The sequence below is a fragment of the Nesoenas mayeri genome (genome assembly GCF_963082525.1).
Source record: "Nesoenas mayeri genome assembly, chromosome: W".
NCBI lineage: Eukaryota > Metazoa > Chordata > Aves > Columbiformes > Columbidae > Nesoenas > Nesoenas mayeri.
In genome coordinates, this window is record NC_137553.1 from 2,210,643 (window position 1) to 2,232,913 (window position 22,271).

At 38.1% G+C, this 22,271-nt stretch overlaps 1 pseudogene across 1 annotated transcript in view; it reads right to left on the reverse strand.

The window, feature by feature from the left end:
* Positions 1-269: 269 nt before the first annotated feature.
* Positions 270-22,271, reverse strand: part of LOC308051401 (erbin-like) — an 82,106-nt pseudogene continuing 60,104 nt past the window's right edge. Inside the window, exons 14-18 of the transcript in view lie at positions 21,007-21,121; positions 11,558-11,741; positions 9,522-11,043; positions 387-596; positions 270-290 (exon numbers count right to left, since the gene is read on the reverse strand). The product of the transcript in view is annotated as an erbin-like (transcript). The remainder of the gene's footprint in view (positions 291-386; positions 597-9,521; positions 11,044-11,557; positions 11,742-21,006; positions 21,122-22,271) is intronic.

The window sequence follows — 22,271 nt, forward strand, 5'->3', positions numbered from 1 at the left end:
TCTGGAGTCCTCAGTACAGGAAAGACATGGACCTGTTTGAGAGGGTCCAGAGGAGACCACAAAAATGATGAGCAGGCTGGAACACCTCTCCTGTGAGGAAAGGCTGAGATGCAAGTATAAGTTTCTGGCACATTATGTTAAGAAACTGCTGCATTTCTCTTTAAAAATGTTCACATTAAAAGGAAAAAGAGCTCAAAACTAGAAGGAATGTGTGATTTCAGTAGCAGAACCACACTGAGATAACATTGTCTTCTGCTGGAGATAAATTTCTACATGATTTCTGTCACCATCTACAGAGAAACAGTAATAAACAAAAACAATATAAGAATTCACCACCACTGACAGACAGGTGTCATATATTCATTCAAGTTAGATTTTCTCTTTACCTCTTGCTTTGCCAATTCATGACTTTGCCTGGGGGAACACTGAGATTGGGTATAGGGAGATTGGTGGGCAACTTTCAACATCAGATAATCAATTAATTGTTCTCTAGATGGATGTCTTGCTACTGATGATTGAGGAGGGAGATGATGGACTTGGCTGTAGTTTGACTGAGGTCTTTGAGGCTGGCACATTTGTCCATTTGTCAAAGATATCTGAATAAAACATGGATACTCATTGTCATACATTTTATAAGCAGCAATCCTCAATTCCTCCTTTATTATTTCAATATTTCTCATGCTTGACTGCTTTTAATTCTAGGAACATTACTAAAACTACTCTTCTGGATAATGTACAATTGCACTCAATTTTCATTATATTCATCAGCTTTGACCTCCAGAGAAAAAAAATTTGAAAACCAAAAACTTACTTTGAGTGCTAATCTACTAGAACATACTAAACAAGATCTTTGCTTTTAGCACTTGTGTCACTGAATTACCTCAATAATTATTTTCTTGCAGTGCAACTGATAGTATTTGCACTTTTACTGCATAAAATTCAGAGATTTTTGTAACAATTCACAGTAGATCATACACAAAACAAGAATCTCACACAGCTAGCAGACAGAAATTATATGCTCTCTGAGCATCTTTTGGTGTCTACTTCACAAGAAAAACTGAGCAAATTCACATACAAGCTCAAGATTTTAATATGAAAACTGTAATGATATGTCCAATAAATGTTGTTATTTTGTTAAAATGTGTCACTGATTTGATAAGTATAATGATGACAAACAGCAGTAAGGTACACAACTGTAAAGATATACAGTGCATTCAAACTATTTCACTAAGAACGACGCTGGAGATGACAACATTTCTTAGGAAGCCTCATAGTTACTGTTCAGCTCCGCAGCTCTGCGTTGAGATGGTCAGCCTTTTCCCTCCTCTCCCATATGCTTCGTGCTCTTACCCAGTCTAAGTAGTCACTCATCCATCTGTATGATTCCCACATTAAAAAAAAATGCTACAGTCTTGAGTTAGACTTTTCTGCCTAGCACCATTATCCCACTAGTAATAGGATACAAGGATATTAAAATGCTCTATTTCTGAATATTATAAACAACTGAAGTGTGCAAATTTCAGCCTTTAATCATCCTATATAAATGGACACATATCAGAACCTATTCTGTTAAGATGATTTTTATGCCAAAAGTATTCTGAGAAATGGTAATGTGTGTGCTCGTATTTTTTTAGTTTATTTACAGATCAGATGTATTAAATTTACATTATTTTCTACTGTCTTTTTAAAAAATCTAAAGCAGAGCAGGAAAACTCTTTTTTGTTGCATTGACAGAGGTAGAGTCTACATAGGCAATATGCATCAACAACTATGTAACTTCACAATATCCAATGTCTGTAGAAATGTAAGTGAAATTACTGAAGTTATAAAAAGAAAATAGATTGGTGCATCGTAATAACTTACAAGCATCCATTTAGTTTCATTGCAGTAAGTCCTGCCTGTATATATGGTCCTTAGAGATTAATCCAGAATGTCTCCTACAAATTCTAGCTTATCATCAGAATTTCATCACAACAGATTTCAAGTTTTTTCTTTGGAAGGTTTAATCAGCTTCAATTTGCTTTCCTGAAATCATCCCACATATTCCAATTTCCACTTGCAATTATGTCTTTTGCTGCAAATTTCTTCTTTCAAAGCCCCTGCTGAAGAAAAAAAGAAAACTATCCCACTTCATATAGTTAACTATTTTGTCTTATAAAAAGAGGATGCTATTTCAGTTATGCTGCCTTCAATACCTGAGTGAAAGTCAAATCCTGTTTCACATTTTAAAGAAGCCCCAGTTCCAACTGCTATCCCAGCATATGTTTCTACAAATGAACATATCCTATCCATGGTGTCGTAGATAATTACCTGCACCTACACAGAGACAGAGATTTGACTGACTGGGTTTTCTTGCCATTGCAATGCTGTCAACATCCACAATGCATTTCCATAACACTTCATTCAAGAATGTGAATGAGCCTCATTTAAAGAAAAAGAAGCTAGTAAGAAACCTTGGAGTCCATCCCCGTGCCACTGTAGGCAATCAAACAGGTAATGTGAGTTCAAGGACAGAAGTGATAGTGGTTTGGTTTTGAGCTTCATTACCTTGCAAACCTGACCTCTGCATTATTGGCAAGGGTAATAGAAAGAAAACAGTAGACGTTACCACCTTGCCACCATGTTTTTTTGTAGTTATAAGAACAAAACAAAATAAAAAGACTGCACAAAAGAAGAAAAGGAAAATCCCCCATGTGCCACCTGAGAAATAAAACAAACCTCTCTTAAAACAGTGTCAAAGACACATGAAAAGATACAGTCATAGCAAAATATATACCACAAAGCATCAAAACCCGGCAAATTCAAAGTGTGTTTTGTTTTTGTTTTAAGGTTTCTTATTTTTCCAAGTAAAAAAAAAGTTCAAAATATATATCAGTTAACTAAGATACTGCAACAACTCTTACATGAATAAATACATTTTGGTGTTTGTCTGTTGACTATACATACTACTCTGATTTTGAAAACAGTCACTAGTCCTCAAGCAGACATTTGTTCTTTCATATTAGCTTTATCTTGTGAAACTAAAACCAGTTTAATAATCAAGGTTATATGCCTCTGCATATTCATACTCCTCAGATGTTCTGGTAGCACAATCATTTGAAATCCCCTTGGAAAATAGTATTTACTGACAACACTTGGCTTTTCTTGGCCAAGGCTCTTGGATAACCTCTCACTCAATGGCACAATGATCTTTCTTCATGCTTCTCTTCTACACCTATCCTGTTCTCTAGTCAATGTATTTTTCAAGTTTCCATACAAGTCTCCAGAAGCTTTTCCGCTCTTGGGAGGGGAAAATTGTACTTGGCATTCAAATATCTACTAAAAATTCTATCTGAGCTTACTGGTCCTCTAAGTTTCAGTCCAAACACCCAGATGAAACTGCTAAAGCCAGTTTTCCTTAGCTCTTTAGTGTCTCAAAGCATCTTCCTACAACTCTTCTCAAATTATTCTATATAATTATCCAGGTGGCCTTGTACAAGCAACTCCCTGAAGTCTACTCACAGGAAGCTCCTCTCAGAGGCTCCTATATCTCTACATCTTCTGTAAATGGCAAAAAGATAAATAAAAATAGAAGAAATGCATGGTGAGACTAGAAAGTTATCTTCTGAAAGTGTCTCTAGAAGACCATCTTACTATAAAGATCCCTAGATTCATTAGGTTCACTCTTCTCCTAGAAAGACCCAAAGAGATGGTCAATAAATAGTGACATTCTAAGGTAGATCTGCAATAGGAGGTAGAACTTTCCTACAATTTGTAGAGGCACAAACTTTTCCATCAGGAATTAAGATTTCAGTTAACTCAGTTTAGTGAGCTTCAAGGTGATTACATAGCCCAAGAGTAGTTTTATTCAAGGGTTTATAAAAACTCCTTTCTTGGTAGGGACTTTTTCCAAAGTACAAAAACTGATTGTGCAATTGATGTATGGAAGACATGAAAAGTACTGCAAACACCATTTTTCTCCTTCTCTACATTGGGCACAGTATCTCAGCACTTAAATTAGAAAGAACCCATAAGTACAAACTATACAGAACAAATACTATTTTAAATTACATGGAGCTGTATGAAAGCATTAATTTAAGACAAGAAGATATTCCCTTTGACAAATCTAGGAAGTATTTTTCCTCTTCTTATTTCTAGCTGGGAAGAGAGAAACTGAGGCATTTGGAGAGTGAATGGTATCCCTCTTAATTTTGCTTCTCAACACAAGCACAAAAGAAGGTTGTACATTTCCTAGGAAGAATTCTGAAGATTGCTGCACCAGAGAAGACATTTCCAGAAATATAAATAAGCAGGTGCCAAAAAAAAACCCCTCTGATTTTAATTTCAATTTATTAAAAATAAATTTTATATGGAATAAATGCATGGTCTAAACTTCAGATTAAATATGAATGTTAATTCCAAGTACCAACTGCATTCTCTACCTGATTTCCCACAGTGTCTTAGGCCTGCAAAATAATAATTCAAATATTTGAGGCTTGAGTATTCTCATTTCAGCTACTCATATATACTAACCAATATACATGCCATGTTCCATTATATTTTTGTAAAGGCTAAGTTTACTAGAAATCAGTTATTCAACCATGAAGAACACATATTAAAAGCTACAATATATCAAGAAAAAAATGACTATGTATGAAGTAAAAAAGTATTCAGTGTATAAATCAAGATTTGTAGTCAAAATCAGCCTCTAAAGGAATCACTTTAGATGCAGGCAGCTAGTAACATAGTTTTGGAGTTTATTTACATTATTTTTGAATGCTAAGAATCAGAACATACTCTCTATTTTGTAGCTTAAAAGATAATTACCAATTTCAGATTTCAAAATTGTGTCTTTTGGGAATTGAAGTACCTTAACACATTTACGTAGGTGCAAGACAATAGTGGAATTTACCTAGTAGACTGGTTGGAGTCTCTTATGGCAATCTATTAAATTTTGGTATAGAAATCCTTAGAGGCTATGTGTAGAAATCTCTTCACTTTTCATTCTCACCTTGACTATCTAAAATTCTTTAGTTAAACTTGATTGGAAAAAGTTTACTCAGTGCTTAAAATTGATGCTTAAAGCCTTTCTGAATAAAAGCATGCAAGCTAAAAAAGCTTTGTTTGAAATCTTACAGAATTCTAGTAAGATAACAGTTTATCCCAAAGAAGAGTAACTTAAACATTATTAAACTATTCTCCTTCAGTTACAAGGGAGGGGAAAATAAAAATATTAGGCTTCTGATCCTGGGGGGAAAAAAAAAAAAAAGTTACAGTGTTCCTATTAAAGAGTTACATATGGATAATTACATGTAGTTTAAATATTACTGTCATAAAATGTTTGCAGGGTCAGAACTTTTGTTGTTTACATTAAAAATGCACAAGAATTTTATTCTTTTTGAAGTGTGATGTGTTGATTTCTGAACTCCACAAAATATCATTATAACACATTGATGGTTCAGTAGTCCATTAAAATAGAGAAACAAAATAAAACTGAAATTAAAATTTAAAACTGACAGCTAACTGAATGGATAGCATTCCTGTAATTTATCAGAGTCCAAATATTCTTCAGGCTATGATCTTTCAAACACTTAAGCACTTAATTTTATGTGTGCACAAACCTACTGAAGTTACTTCCCTTGACATATTTAAACAAGTTTAACTTGGAAAGAATCTGAGGCTGTATCAATGAAAATATTTTTCTAAATTAGGTATGTAGAGAAAAAAAAATCAGGAAAAAAATTCAAACTTTGATTAAAACTGCAATTCTATATCAATATTGAAACACTTGGATTTTTTTTGTTTTGTTTTTAAATAAGGGACCATACACTGGCAACTTTAAGAATAAAACCACCTATTTTAATTTCTGAAATGGAAAACAGGAATGTAACTTTATGACCTCTTCTCTGAATGCTCTGCCATTCTAGATAAATATTAGATAAAGTAGATAAAAATAGAGGACTTAATTCCAGATAAAATTAGAATTGAAAGCAAACACACATTTGATGGAATTCCCAAGAGATCCACAACAAAAAAAGAAAATATACCTATGTAAGGAAAGGCTAGAATCAGGCCTAGCAACTGTTTCTGCCTACTCAGCACATAAAAATATCATAGATATTTGTAGATAACCATTTCAGATATTTATTATTGCAGTTTACAAATAAGAAATCCCTCTACCACACAATAAAATGTTTGTTACTAATGGTTTACACAGGCACTATGAGTTTAAATTCCTAAATGAAAACTTTCAACAAGAGTACTATAGAACACTATTGTGACATATCAGGTAGTAAAAATGGGCAAGTCACCCTCCAAAAGAAAATATGTTGAAAAATATTACTGTTCTTAAAAACTCACCTGTACTAAAAAAACCCTAAAGTTATAAGATTGGGGGATGGAGCAGAATTGATTGCATACTTTCCAACAGCTTACATATATAACCACTAGAGAGCAGCTTGACATTTAAAGAAGCCCTTTTCTCTATCCCACAAAAAATATTCTTTGTATCAGGTAAGCAAAAAGTTTCTTCTGAATATATGCAAAATTTCTATTTACAAATAGTCTGTTTTCACCTTCCTTCAACCAGATGGATCATTTTAGTTGATCGGAGTATGCTCCCTTACATCTTGTCAAAGGTTACAAATGCTGGTTACTTGGCTGGAATCCATTTTTAATAATTTTTGTTAGACTTAAAACTATCCTGTATATCTCCTCATGCAAATTAAACTCTTGAAAGGTTTTTTTCTACCTGTATCGTGTAAAAAGGGCTAATAAAAAACCCAAGAATTAGCTTCTCCAATTTTGGCCAATAAGCAGACACCATTTATTTAATTGGGTTCACCCACTCCCCCTAGTTACTAAATTTTATAAAAACAAAAAAGTATTTAAGGAGTTTCACAAAAAAAAAAGAAACCAAACCAACCAAACAAACAAAAAAACAAACAAAAAACCAACAAAACCAAACTCCAAAAACTTGCTACACACTCTTTCCTAAGAAGCACAGCATAGAAATAATAAACATGATTAAATTCAATAACAGACTCTGAAGAGTCACAGCAAAGGTAATATTATTAACCTATACTGTTGTGTATAACCACAGACAAGAAGATATTAATTAAATATTATTCATAAGGGTTAATTTTGTATACCTGCTTTTGTCACTGTTGTATCTTATGCTTAAAAAAAAACCAAAACAACACACCATTTTAAATCCATGAAAGCTTTGTCAAAGTAATTTCTAAAAAATCCTTGTTCCTTAAGTAAGTTCTGTAATTACAGATTTTTTTTTCTCAGATTTCAAAACATTTCAGAAGTCTGGTTTACAGATTAAGCCCCCTCCAAGCTAATTTGTAATTACAAACAAAATATCTGAAACTATTATTTTAAAAGAACAAAAAAAAAATATCCAGTGAATCCTTAACTTTTACACATTATCATATTGGCCATCTGCTATATTGCATCATATCTATATTTTTCACAGTCCAGATTTAAAAAAAAAAAAAATTAGCCATATTCTAGAGAATATAAAGTAGACAATTATATACACATTCACTTTTAAACCCATAAATAAGTCTCAGGTTGCTAAATAAAAGCTACTTTAAAACTCTTCAAGGACAGAACAAAAGAAATACACACATACAAAACAGACTTCTAAAGATCTGCTAAATTAGATGCACAGCTAAGAATTCAATAACAGCTATTCCATATCATTCCAGTAGGAAACAAAAATTAAAGTTTACATATAAAGCATGATAGAAAATATGGACAGATATAAAAGGAATCAAGTCAGGCAATCAATTTCACTTCAGTCAAGGTGACTACACTGCTACAGTATCTGAACAGATCTCACTGATGTATTAAACGTTTCTAACATCAAATGTAGATGATATAGGAAGGAGCTATAAAAAAATTGCATTAGCAATACACTGAAGTTTTGTTTTCCCCTCCATTCAAGTATTGCTAGGATTTTTACTTCTCTATTGTTTCATGTAAGATTTGATTTGTGCATCAAGGAGAACAGAATATCAAAGAATGCACTGTTAGGGTTGGAACATGGTATGGTTTGTGATTGCCTCGTGGGACAAAGGATCCCCACACTGCAGCACAGTATTGTGGAAGTCTTAAAATATTCTATGTTGTACTTGACTCAAAATGGATCAGAAGAACAGGTGTGACTGTTGTACAGGCCTCTTTAAAAACAAACAAAAGCCATCTCTTTCTATCAGCAGAAGTTATGCAACCTAAAACAAACAAAACCAAACCCATCCCTCCAAACACTTGTATTTCCAAAGAAAAATCATAGTTAAAAGTAATTTTTTCAGTCATCTCCCATTAAATTTCTTTAGCTATCAAAGTATTTAGCATAATAATCACAAACCAAACTATGTTCTTGCAAAAGAAAAAGAAAATCCATCTAGCAGGCATAATCAAAATGTATTTTGGCTGCTTTACTTCCCCTCCAAGGAAATAGGATCAAGTATATCAAGATTCTGCCCAATATTTAGTGATGATATTTTAAATTGGTTTTGATGGACACCATAGATTACACTCTTCCAGTCTCAAATTCTTTGAAGATATACAATTGTTCAGCTCTACGTATCAGCTCAAATCCTTGATAGCAAGAATCCTTTTCATCATCTCTATTTATATCAAAATCTCCTGTGATTTCCTGAAATGAACAAGATTTTTAAGTGTCCTCATCTCACAGCAATAAATATTCATTCAACAATCTGTCAAATATCCAACTTCAAAAGATAACTGGCTTGGAAGCAAATATATGTTAATTATGGCTTTTTAATTCTTCAGCAACTGAAGCTGTAGAGCTATACTTCCAAGTACATTTTACTGACTTTCTTTTCCTTGTTCTTAAATTGAAAAAATAGGGAAAAAAGGCAAAACAGAAAGATCAAAAGAAGTGTAAGAGAATATTTTAGTATATGAATACAATGTTACAACAATCAAGCTGGAACACAAGAGGTTCCACTTAAATTTGAGAAAAAACTTCTTCTCAGTAAGGGTGTCAGAGCAGTGGAACAGGCTGCCCAGGGAGGTTGTGGAGTCTCCTTCTCTGGAGACATTCAAGACCCACCTGGACATGTTCCTGTGCGACCTCACCTAGGCGTTCCTGCTCCAGCAGGGGGATTGGACTAGATGATCTTTTGAGGTCCCTTCCAATCCCAAACATACTGCAATACTGTGATACTGTGAACAACAATAAAAATTACCTGACCTAAAAGAGCTGGCCTTGCAGTCCAGCAGGTCAATATGGCATTATTTAATGTATTCTCAAGTAATTGGACTAAGTTGGTAAGTATGATGAAAAAACAACAGGGACTTTTTTTCTTTGGGGGAGAAGTTCATTTGTAGTCTACCATTTGACTGTTTCTCACATATTCAGTACAAACATGTTTATCCTTTTTAAGGCAGTATCGAAAGTACATTTTCACTGGTAATTAAAAGCAGTTCAAAACACAGAATATTTAACTTATTCCGTATCTAGATAACAGAAAGCTAGATTTTTTTTTTAATATTATTTTTACCTTTTCTTGCTTTTTAGCCTCAATATATCGCAGCACCTGTTCCCTCCAATCATGAGAGACTTTACTTTTTCCTGGAGGGTCTAATAAAGAGTGGTCAGAGTTAACCCTTGGGTTTGATCTCTTTGAAGGGCTAGTCCATGAGTAATTAAAGTCACTAACTGACATAGTTCTTTCTGGTGTTTCATTCACTGATGGCCGAGCACTCTGTGGTCGGGGCACTTTTGGATCATCAATGCTATATGTCCCTGCAGAAAGAGGTCTCTGTTGCCCAGACGTTACTGGTGGAACTCTTCCCACTGAATGCAAGTCTCTGTATGTTAAGTAGTCCCCTTCAGGAACCTAGACCTGCCTTGAAGGTCCAGTATGCCCAACATTTATAGAAGCTGTAGAGCATACACTGCTCTGCCTTTGAAGAGTGCGTCTGGTTCCTCCTGGGAGCAGTCTATCATTTGGTGGAATAGCCCACACATCTATGTGTCTCCCAGCCATCTGTTGTTGAGTGTTATATACAGTGCTGGCTTGGACATCGTTACAATTAGATAAATTCATATTGGCAGAATGCTTTACATAGCTGGGGATTTCTGTTCTGTTAGACTTAAGCAGATGTGAAGGAGGTAAGCTGCCTTATTCTGTTTGGATGTTTTGTTTCTGGGGCCACAAGATGTCTTTCATTGTTGCACTGCTGCTGCACTGAATATTATACTCGGGAGTGCAGTACATCTGTGCACCACTTGTCACTGATCCTCTCACTACATTAGCACCTTCGGGATTGTGATTTGAGTCAAACTTGAACACAGTTCTTGCAGAAGACAATAAATCTGATGACAATGACGGTCCAGGAAAAACCTGCAAAGGCTGATCATACAGAAGAGTAGTTGATTTACTTCGGACTATGGTTTTTCCATTCGCACTATTGGATGCTGATTTTACCACTGAGTTTGGCTGTTGAGATCCATTTTCACTGACGATATCGCAGATTTTCAGACCAGTGTTCATACTGATGATGCTGTGAGATTTCATCACAGGACCACTTTTCTGTGGGGACACATCTTCAGTGCTCCTTGAAACAGACAGCTCAGCAGAAGAATCGCCATCAACTGTAGTGCTTCTCATTAGTTTGTCTTTACTGGGAAACTGTACTACTTCCTCAGGATGTCCATTTACTTTATTTATAGGATATTTATTTCCATTTTCCAAGTACTCGCTTTCTCCTTTCATATTGTTTTTCAAAAAGCTCTTTACTCAAACTGTTTCCTGTGTTTGCAACCTTTCTACAGGAACTGGCACTGCCTCTTCATTAACCAGTCTATTGATATTCATGTGTATTTGGTCTGATTTGTGAGACCCCTCCGTAGGAGTGCTTAGATCAACATATTTTCTTATGAGGCCTAATCTTTCTTCAATGCTTAATTCGTATTCAGACAAATTTGTAACCTTCTCTTGCACATTTATTTTTTCTTCTACTGTAATGCTCAATTGACCTCCATTTTGCAAAAGATTATTCAAATTTTCATCTTCTCGCCTGGAAAAAAATATGGCTCTTAAAAGAAATTCCAAAAGGAACCAACATTTTCCTTTAAGAACTGTTTTAAAAAAATTAATAATTGACATGTAACACAGCCATACTGTACACACACTACAGGATAAACACCAGTATACAACCAAATTTATGATTTGCTATCTTACCATTACAAAAATATATTCTATAGAGGGTTCGTTTTGGCAACTCTTGTTTGTGTCATCAATTACATGATCATATTCTGATTTCAGAAGTTTAATTAAATTCAACAGCAATTTTAAAAGACAGTTTAAAAGTGTCAAAAAGTACAACATGACAATAACTCATTTTTTTATCAAATACTTGCAAGTTCCATGATAATTTTGAACAAATGTCTTGTTTCTATTGATGAATTAAAAAAAAAAAGGCACGTTTTAACTAGAACCACAAAAAGATAACCTGTAAGTCCATGATAAAGGAATCATTAATGAATTAAAGGAATGGTCATTTGCTCAGTGGTATGCAGTATTTTACAAACCTGATCTTGGATAAGACAGCAGCATGTATTTCTTTGTCTGGAGAACAGAGAGAAATATCTTGGCTACTATCAGTATTTAAGGAAACAGAATCTGATATTTGAGGAGGAGAGGAACAGTTGCTGTTATTTTGATTGCTATTGTGGGTAGCTTCATCTGATAAGGAATCAGCATCTTTTGAATAATCTGAAATAAAAATTTAACAATTTAGTTACATGGCTATTAAAGAGATGTATGCAATGTGTTGCAGTGTTTAGAAATTGTACCTCATTCTTCAGTAATACTTATTACTGGAAACAAACATACAAGCTAACACCTTTGCAAACTTTTTATAAACTTACAAAGGACTGTTGACAATAGTTCCTATTTTTAAAATGCAGGATGTTTCAAAAAGATGGACCCAATTTCAAAGCACACAAATTGGGTCCATCTTTTTGAAACACCCTGTATTTGTCTCAATGTAAACAGCCCTCACCTGTTAATGAAATTTAACTTGTTGCCTTATTCCAAGTTTCCTTGGCATAAGCTAGTGCACTACATTATGTAGTATTTCCCCAAAATATTTTTCAAATCATATTTCTGTTTTTGCAATGATTCCAAAGTTTTGAATCACATGAGTCTATCGGCCCTTATGAATATGAAGTACACTGCTTCACATGCAGGATTTTAAAAGTGTACACAGTTCCTGCTTTTGAACATTCTGTCATTGTTAAATAGCCATTTATTAGACCAAACAGTCTGGAAAGACCTAGATCACTGGATGAAGTTTTTTTTATAGTTTTATAAATGTAAAAAAAAAAAAAAAAGAAAGAAAAATGTTCTTCTGCAGAGTTGGAATCAATGCATTCCCATCATGCTTTGCAGATCACGTAGGACAGTCATTTACACCTGTGTACATTGATTCTTGAATAATGCATACATACTTAGTTCCTACATCCATATAAAAAAAATCAAGCCAGCCATGATTTTGACATGGCCAAACAAGTGTAGGAACAAATACATTTAAATTTTTACTTCAAGACATGGTTACAGGTGCCAAAAGCATAGATTTTGTGAAATTAATTTATGTCTCCAGAGACAAGAAAGAAGTTTTGACTTAGTACTTTAGCTAGGCATAAAATCCCAAATACAGCATTGATAAACATCAGTCTTTTCACCTGCATGTAATCCTCCGCAGACTCTTCTTTGCGAGCAGCGGAGGAACAAGCTGAGACGACTCAATATGAGTGATAAAGCATAGTTCGATTTATTAGCAATAGCAGCACATATTTATACAGGTTACACTAATTATGCCTACTAGTCATTTACTAATTGGCTTAAGCTCTAATGATTACATTTGCATGGTCCTCCTACTTGCGGTTAGCCAGCTATGCAAGTTCCTCATTCTTTCAGCTCTCACTTCTTCAAAGTTGTTTATGAAACTTGTCAAGGTCACAGTGCCCTTGCTGTTTCTTTTGTGATCAGCAATTTCTGCTGGGGCCTAGTTATGCTAAGCTCCTGAGTCATGTCAAGCTACTAACTTATCTCTATCAAAACAAACTCTGCTCGCACAACTGTTCCATGGATCCATGTCCGTTATCTTTGAGCCATTTCCCGACAATTCCCCCTTTTTCTTTTGTATGAGCAGAGCTTGTCCCAACATGCGCTCAAATATTCTCTTAATACAAGATAAAGCACAGCTTAAACACAAAAGCCCAATAACTACAATAATCACAATAGTTAACAGACTTTGCAAAAGGTCTTTGACCCATCCTCCCAGTTCCAGCCACTTTGTGAGGCCTTCCAGGCCAAACAGCCCTACATCTTCTTTGATTTTCTGTGAATGATCCATTAACTGCTTAATTTCTTTGTGAATTGATCGTGACTTATCTTCTAGATCCATACAGCACATACCATCAAAGTCCTCACATCCATGGCCATGGGCTAGGAGCAAAAAATCAATGGCCATCCGATTTTGTAATACGGCATGTTGCACACTACTCATGCTCTCTGCTAAATCTGAAAGCACTCTACTGGTAAGGTTGGCTTGTTTCACTACCCAACAAGATAACGTCTCTAAGTTTCTATGTGCTAGGGTGGCAGCAAGGCCTGGGGTAAAGAAGGACGCAAATATCACTTCCCATTTATTCCAGAGTTGTACGTTATCATCACAGGTGTTATCAAGGGTCTGTGCAAGCTCTCTTTTCCTGGGTTCAATTTGTTTGGGTGATGATGTGGTAAAGCAAGACTAAGTTGACCGATCATGCACGGTCCTCCTATTATTCAGGCCGGGATGCCATTCCAAGCACGATTGCCACAAATAAGAAACCACCCCATAGGTAGACGTTTAGGGAAATGGGAGACACTAACTGGGTGACTCTTATTATGCAGGACCTTTTGACACCACTGGTTCTCCCATTGTTTCACATTACCTATTGGGGAGACTGGAGTCACAGTGAGACTGCAGTGCCAACTTCCAGTTACTGCGCAGCTGTTTTTTGAGCTGTTAAGGAAAATACAGTAGGAAGCGTTTGAGGAGTCTACTAGTTCAATTTCCTGTGGATCAGGACCATAAGGAAGCTTCTGCCAGTCAAAAGGTTGGTCAAGAAAGTCTTGGAGCCCACTCTTTTTTAGGGGGGACATTTGTATTCCTGCTGATGCTCAGAGAGCGACTGGTTAAAGAGGCCATAGGAACTGTCATTCAATGGTACACCAACTAAGCAAGTAATAAAAGGCGTACTTGGCGTTGCCAAGCTTGCACAGAAGGTAGTGGTATTTGTGGCTCTCCCAAGAGTTACCCAAACATTTTCCCGAGGGTCAAACGAGGACCTACTCACAAACCCTGTAACTGTATAAACGTTTAACATTATGATCAGAAGTTGCCACATTTTAAGAAAATTCTGATATCAGTCTCTGATAATTGCATTTATGCAGATTCTTTATCCTCAGATGATCTTGGCAGTTGGCTATCCAGAACTGCCTTAGTCCATCTGGCTGGGATCCATTGCGGGCCTGAGGGTGTAGGAACACACATATAACCTTTGCCAATAAATTGTACCTCAGCAGGCCCTTCCCATTTCCCTGTTGACAAGTCTCGATAGTAGACCTTCATGCCGTGTGGTCTACTGGTGCTAGGGACCCCAGAGTGGCACTTCGCAGGCACTACTTCAGAGTCCCCAAATATACACAGGTAGTTCATTACAAAGTCTTAGAGACTCTTTCCTGTATGTCTCTAACATCGCGAAATTTCTGCAAATACCTCTTTATAGTCTGATTAGACCTCTCTACAATAGCTTGACCCGTCGGGGAGTAAGGAATACCAGTGATATGTAAAACCCCCCACATTTGACAGAATTTCCTCATTTTTTCACTGGTATATGCTGGACCATTGTCTGTCTTCAATTTTTGAGGCACTCCCATTACTGCAAAGCAGCTTGTTAGGTGTCTGATTACGTGTATCGCCTTTTCTCCGGTCTGAGGAGTTGCCCATACAAAATGACTATATGTATCTATAGTGACATGCAGGTACTTAAGTCGACCAAACTCCAGCACATGGGTGACGTCCATTTGCCAAAGCTCGCATGGGCCTAGACCGCGAGGATTCACCCCAATGCCTAGACCTGGTCCATGATGACTACATTCAATACATGCTCTCACGATCCCTTTTGCTTCTTCCGTAGTGATATTAAACTGTTTTCTCAGTCCTTTAGCATTCTGGTGAAAGGCATTGTGGGCTTCTCGAGCCTTGACAAAATCACTTATGGGTACGGTGAGCGTCACTAGTTGGTCTGCTCTCCGGTTTCCTTCACCCAGACCCTGAGACCACATGTGACTCCTTATGTGGATGATTGCATACGGTTTCCGACGTTGTTGGAGGGCAGATTGAAGTTCACGAAAGAGCTCGTTCAAGCGAAGATTTTTGGAATCTTTAATTCTAGCATCTTCTATCCTGTGTAGCACTCCAGCAACATACAATGAGTCTGTTACTACGTTGAGACTCTGATCATGCCATCGAAAAACAGCCCAGACGACGGCGGCTAATTCCAGCGTTTGCAATGAGTGTCCCGGTATGGCTGACAGAATATGGTGGTGCCATACTCCATTCTCCATCCAGGTGATTGCTGCACGCTTTGATCTCTTACCGGTGTCTGTGAAGGCTGTAACCACGTTAGGTAAAGGTGTCTCACTCCTTTTTGGCGGCATGATCCAATCATTTTGACTAATCCATTGCAATACTGGTGATTTCACTTGATCTACTGCAATCTCTTGCGCAGTAGAAAGCAGGCTGATTTGTAGTTCCTCAGATTTTTTAATGCACCAATCTAGCATGTCCTTTTTTATAGGCAACCTGATAATTCCTGGTTCAGCCCCTGTAATTTGCAAAATACGCGTCCTGCCTTTTCTAATCAGTTCCGCTAGATTTTCTAATTTCTGTTGGATTGATTTCTGCGGTTGCAGTTTTGTGTATAGCCATTCTAGGACACGGACCCTCTCCCCCTTTTTCTTTTTGAATTGTGTCAATGCACCAATGAGCTGAGAAGGTCCATTGAGGATGGTTAAGTCCACTGGTAACTTAGGGTCTCGACGATCGACCCAACGCTGAGTAATTTGGTTAGCAATTTGCTGCAGAGTCAGCTGCTGTTCAGTTGATAAATGCACAGGCCTAGCTGGATCCACGCCATGGAGCAGAGATCGAAGGATTTCGAGATCATCATTCGAAATTCCCACCACTGGGCATAGCCATTGTAAATTGCCCATAAGTTTTTGAGCATCATGCAATGTCTGGATATCAGTTTTTATTTCCAATTTTTGTGGTCAAACCTGAGATTCAGAGATTCGCCACCCAAGATACGTCCACGGGGCTGACGATTGTATTTTTTTTGGGCGCAATGACTAGTCCTTCTCCTTGTAATGCATGGGACAAGAACAGATGTTGCTGATTTGTAAAAGGATGCTCTTGGGCTATCAATATATCATCCATATAATGGTAAATGATTGCTTTGGGCCAAGCAGAGCGCAGAGCATTATCAACAAAAAGCTGGCATAGCATTGGACTGTTCTTCATTCCTTGCGGGAGAACTACCCATTCAAATCGTTGTGCAGGTGCTTCTCTGTTTATAGATGGCAACGTGAATGCGAAACGCTGAGTGTCATTTGGATGCAAGCTGATTGTGAAAAAACAGTCCTTGAGGTCCACAATTAGAAGATGCCAATGTTCAGGTAGCATGGCTGGGTTGGGCAAACTGGGTTGCAATGCTCCCATAGCTTGCATTTGGGCGTTTACAGCACGGAGATCATGTAATATACAAAACTTTCCAGACCTTTTCCGGATAACAAATATGGGTGTGTTCCAGGGGCTAGTAGATAACTGGAGATGTCCCTGCGTTAGCTGTTCTTTTACAAGCTGATGTGCTGCTTCAAGGCTTTCCTTCTTCAACAGCCACTGCTCGACCCAAACTGGCTTATCAGTTAACCAACAAAGTGGGATTGGGAAAGCCCATGTTGCAGTGACCGCTGCTAAAAAGGTCGATTGGTGGTAAGAATGACACCTAACTGGTCTAGCACGTCACGACCAATCAGTCCGTTAACTCCCTGAGGCAGAGCCATCACTGTAATATAGGTAGATGTGGTTCTTCCATCGATAACGACTCGAACGTGATCTTTGCTATGCGAAACTGAGGAATGACCGCCAACTCCTTCAACCCCCCTGGCCATAGGTAACAACGGCCAGTTACGAGGCCAGTGTTTGTTATCGATAATGGTAAGATCTGCTCCAGTGTCCAGTAATACATCCAGAGTGATTTGTTCGCCTCCCACACACAGAATGACTGTGGTCACTGGTCGGCGATTCATATCCATGGTCAGCATAGCAAGACCTCCTGTAGATCCAAATCCAGCTGTCCCTCTATCTGCAGCTGACAAGGCCTCCATGTCCTCAGTCAGGTAAGGAAGGGGAACTAATTGGGCAATCTTGCTCCCCATAGGGATATGCACCGGTGGAAATAACGTTTGAACAAATATGGATATTGTCCCTTTAAAGTCCGCATCAATAATCCCGGGTAGAATAAAAAGTCCCTTTATTCCACTTGATGAACGTCTGATTAGCAGTGCGCCTTGTGGTTTTCCATTAATTAATACTGGTCCCAGAGTGCATGTTGGGATCTTTTGTGGACACTGATCTATTAATGTCACGTCTACTGCTGTTGCCAGGTCCAGGCCGAGGCTCTCTCTTGTGGCTGTGCGCAGGGTGCTGGCAGGAATGAGTTGGAGCTGGGAGCTGCTGCTTGATGTTGCTGCGGAGTCGAGGGCGTGGTCTCATCCAGCTGAGCAGGAGCCACCACTATTGTCGTCGCGCGGTGGCCCATCGTGCTTGTTCGTGCGTTTCCCGACCGTCCACAAGCTACGGTGCTATGATTGTTCATCTTGCAGTTCTCACACCAAACTTGTCGGACACGGCACTCTTTACGGATATGTCCTTCGTGTCTGCAACGAAAACATTTGTTCTCTCGGCGCAGGGGAGATCGGGGTTGCCTCTCAGTTTGGCGCAAGGGGGCTAGGGCTGCAAAGGCCTGCTGCTGGGCCTGTATTAGATCTTTCCCTAGTTCCCTCACTGCCTCTACTAACATCGCCTGTGGCCCCACCGGCACCCTACTCATGCAATCTAACATCTGCTCTATTGTTGCATCTCCTGGCAATGTTAGTATTATGGCTTTTGTAGATTGGTTAGCATTCTCTAAAACACACTGCTTCAGCAGTGCTGGTTTCATCCACTCCTGTACGTCTGCCTGTTCTATCGCTGCAGTTACGCGGTCAATAAATTGTGCAAACAGTTCATCTCTACCTTGCTTTATAGCCATATATGATGGTGAGGGGGGGGAGGTCTTTACTGCTGCTATTGCTAACCGGGCTGTTCGCATGGCCTCAAGACAAATGTCTGGCCCCAATTGAAGTTGAGCATCAATAGTAACAAACCCCCCAGTCCCCATTAATTGTTCAGCGGTTACTCCATAAAGGGGATCATTTGGATTTCTAGGGTGATGCGCTGATATTTCACAATAACGCTGCCAATGCGCTTGCCAAAGTAGCAATTGCAATTGCGTCATGATCATTCTCATAATAACTTTAATATCTTCCTGACACAGGAGGGTTCCTCCCCAGATGTAGTTCAATAACTGTTTTGTGGGTTCACCGTGTAACCCCAACTCATTCACTGTACTACGCAATTGAGATAATAACTTCCAGCTCAACAGGCTATAAGAACCCTGAAGCGTGTCATCATCAACTGTTGCAAACTGAACAGGAAAAGCTTGGGTGCTAGTAAGATCTTCAATGATACCATACTGTTTATTTTCGACTGCTTGTTTAATTATTTCTCTCCAATTGATCCTACTTACTCTGGATTGCGTTTGTGGCCCCGGTGACTTAGCTACAGGACCCACAGTTTCGTGTTCCTCCTCCCCCTCAGGCGGTGGAGGAACTGTGGGGGTGCAGGGTCACGGAGGGATTGGTGGGGGGCTTACAGAATCAGTAACTTCAGCTTTTACTTTTTTAGTTACTGTAATGGGCATACCCCTAGGGGGGACTGGAACACGATCGTTCCCAAATAACAGGTCGTTAGCTGGTGGTGCTCCTGTTGATATACTCCCTTCCCCCCCCAATCGTTCTGTCGCAACCGTGGCAAAATTCTTTTCTAACTGATAATGCTTAATATTGTTTACAACTTCTCACCATGGTTTCATTAATTTCTTCGCTGATTTATCATCATCTATAACCATATCCCATAACACATCCCCTAGTTTTCGCCATTCACTGACATCAAAAAGAGAATTCGGATTCTGAAAACAACCCTTAACTTTACCTAACGTTACTAATCCCGCTAAATGCTTGATACAGTCTACTCCCCGCTTTTCTAAAAAGCGCTACAATAAATCTAGGGCTACCTCGAGATCCATATCTCTGGTACTTATACTCTGTTTATGCATATATATATCACGCAATATATCCTTACCCTATGATTATCGCTGATGCTTCCCTGATTCTAGCACCAGTTGCTGATGCATCCCTGATTCTGGCACCAGTTGCAGCCCTTTGTGGTAGCCCCTGCAGACGGTGAACCCCTTTCGGACAGCTCAGGTCTTCAGAACGACACGCCGTGTGACCAGTGTTCGGTCGTTCTTGACCCCCCGGTTGCTGGGGTACCAGTGCTTCTCTGCATCCGCTACTCCTGTAATCATAATAGTCCCTTTTTGTCGAGGGTCCCTGTTCGGGCGCCAATTGCGAGCGGCAGAGGAACAAGCTGAGATGACTCAATATGAGTGATAAAGCATAGTTCGATTTATTAGCAATAGCAGCACATATTTATACAGGTTACACTAATTATGCCTACTAGTCATTTACTAATTGGCTTAAGCTCTAATGATTACATTTGCATGGTCCTCCTACTTGCGGTTAGCCAGCTATGCAAGTTCCTCATTCTTTCAGCTCTCACTTCTTCAAAGTTGTTTATGAAACTTGTCAAGGTCACAGTACCCTTGCCGTTTCTTTTGTGATCAGCAATTTCTGCTGGGGCCTAGTTATGCTAAGCTCCAGAGTCATGTCAAGCTACTAACTTATCTCTATCAAAACAAACTCTGCTTGCACAACTGTTCCATGGATCCATGTCCATTATCTTTGAGCCATTTCCCGACACTTCTTGCTACCTTTGTGTGGTTTTCCTTCATCCTCACTAAATCTTAACCCTTTTACATGTAATGGCCAGAAAAGCCTTTTGTCCTGGAAAGTACTGGACCAGGATATCATATGAAGCAAAATACAATTTGCTCTTTAACTGATAAATTTTGTGTTCTCTGAATCCTAGGTCATTCCTTACTCTTAAGTAAATGGTTACCCCGACTGTAATTAGCTTTCAGAGAATATAAAACTTAGTTCTGAAGTTTCCTGTGAGAGGAAAGAAGAAAAAAATAAGAGTAAAGTGACTCTGGTGAAGAAGTTGCCACAAGAGAAGTTTATTCTTAAACCTTAGGAAGAGAGCACAGCTTCTCTGAGAAATTTAAACAAGTGATATTGCTGCCAAAAGCAGCAATAGTCCACAAAATTGGGGGAGAGGGGGGGGGATATGGAATATTTCCAAGGAAAATACCACTTTCTGCAATCCTTTTCTTAAACATATCAAGAGTGCATTCAAGCTAACGGTCCCCCAAAACACAAGCATCTCCTTTCCCCCTCCACTTTTAAACTGATGACAAGAATCAAGAAAATTAAGATGTGAACACAGCTTTCTCTACCACACACTCAAGTATAAGATAATGCAGAATTTTCTTCTGCTTTCATTACTTAACTAGAGAATTTATCATCTATCTTAAAACACGAAAATCTACTTTTACATAATTCAATTAGAAAAAAATTGCCATTTTGAGTCATGAAATTATCAGAATTGCGCACCACTTCTATTGGGTCTTTTATGGTATCTAACCTTTTTTATTATTGCGAAGAGCTACCACTTTTGGTTGATTTATGGAGGTTTCTGTCAGCGGTGGTTGCATTTCTGCCATTTTCATCTCTTCATCAGAGGAGAGTTCTTCTGATTCCTGCTAAAAGAAAACCAGCTTTATTGTGCTGTGCATTTTTACAAGTGCTTAAAATGTTAAGTAAATACTATCTAAACTGTTGCTCACTAAACAATAAAGGGAAAAACTAAACAAGCAACATAACATAACACAGCAACTGTGTAGTGCATTCGTAGTGCAAGTCAACGGAATTTAGTAATATTGCCACTGAACTATCTTTAAGAAGCAGCATAGGTAGACTCTCATTGTCACTGATGAACGGTCAAACTGGTACTAACTTCCACTGCAAGAACCTACTTGGAGTAAGCAGATGCAGTCTCTGTTCCACCACTGGAGGTTCTCTCCAGTGGAGTTCAAGTCAGAAAGTTATCACTGAACCAGTGGATGCTCCAGACTGATTAGCTGGGTATTGGTTTTGCAGATGAAAGCTCAAACTGAAACAGCTACAGAGTAACATTACTGTGGCAATCTTAGGAATGGAGAGCTATGCTGTGAGAAAAGATTGAATGACCTTGGCTTGTCTAGTCTAACAAAAAAAAAAAAAAAAAAAGAACAAGTGTAACTTGGGTTGATACATTTAAGTTTACATTGGGGATAAATTCCAAAAGGAACAGAAGTTATTTATCTTCAAGAACAACAACGGCAGAGGAATAAAACAATGCTGAATACATTTCAGCTCAAAATCACTAGTTCTGAGAGTAACTGACAAAGCTGCTGCAAGAGCAACTATGTGACTGATTCGGTATCCTACTACCAGGCCTATATACCTATCATCTTCAAAAAACAATTGCTTTCACTAATGTTTTGAAGGGAAAACACTTCCTTTCCCTAAAGTAGAAACTTATTTCTAGTAAGCATGCTTCCTCTTTCAAATGCTACAAAAATCTGTGTCACAGAATGCAAGAACAGTCTGTCAGTATTCACTTTTTTTTACAAGTTGCAGAACATTTAATGTGTAGAACCTACGGAAGCACCATCTTTCTCATGATACTGAGTACCTGGTTGTCCTGGTTTTGTTAAAAAAAAAGACCAGTTTATCTTTTAGTGATTTTTCCTTTCAGCTAAGTTCTTCTAAGTTCCTTCTAAGTAACTACATGTTTTCTTGGACACTGTGGTACAGACTGATAAGATGACCAATGGAATGCAGAAGCAGCTCATGTTTAGATTTATT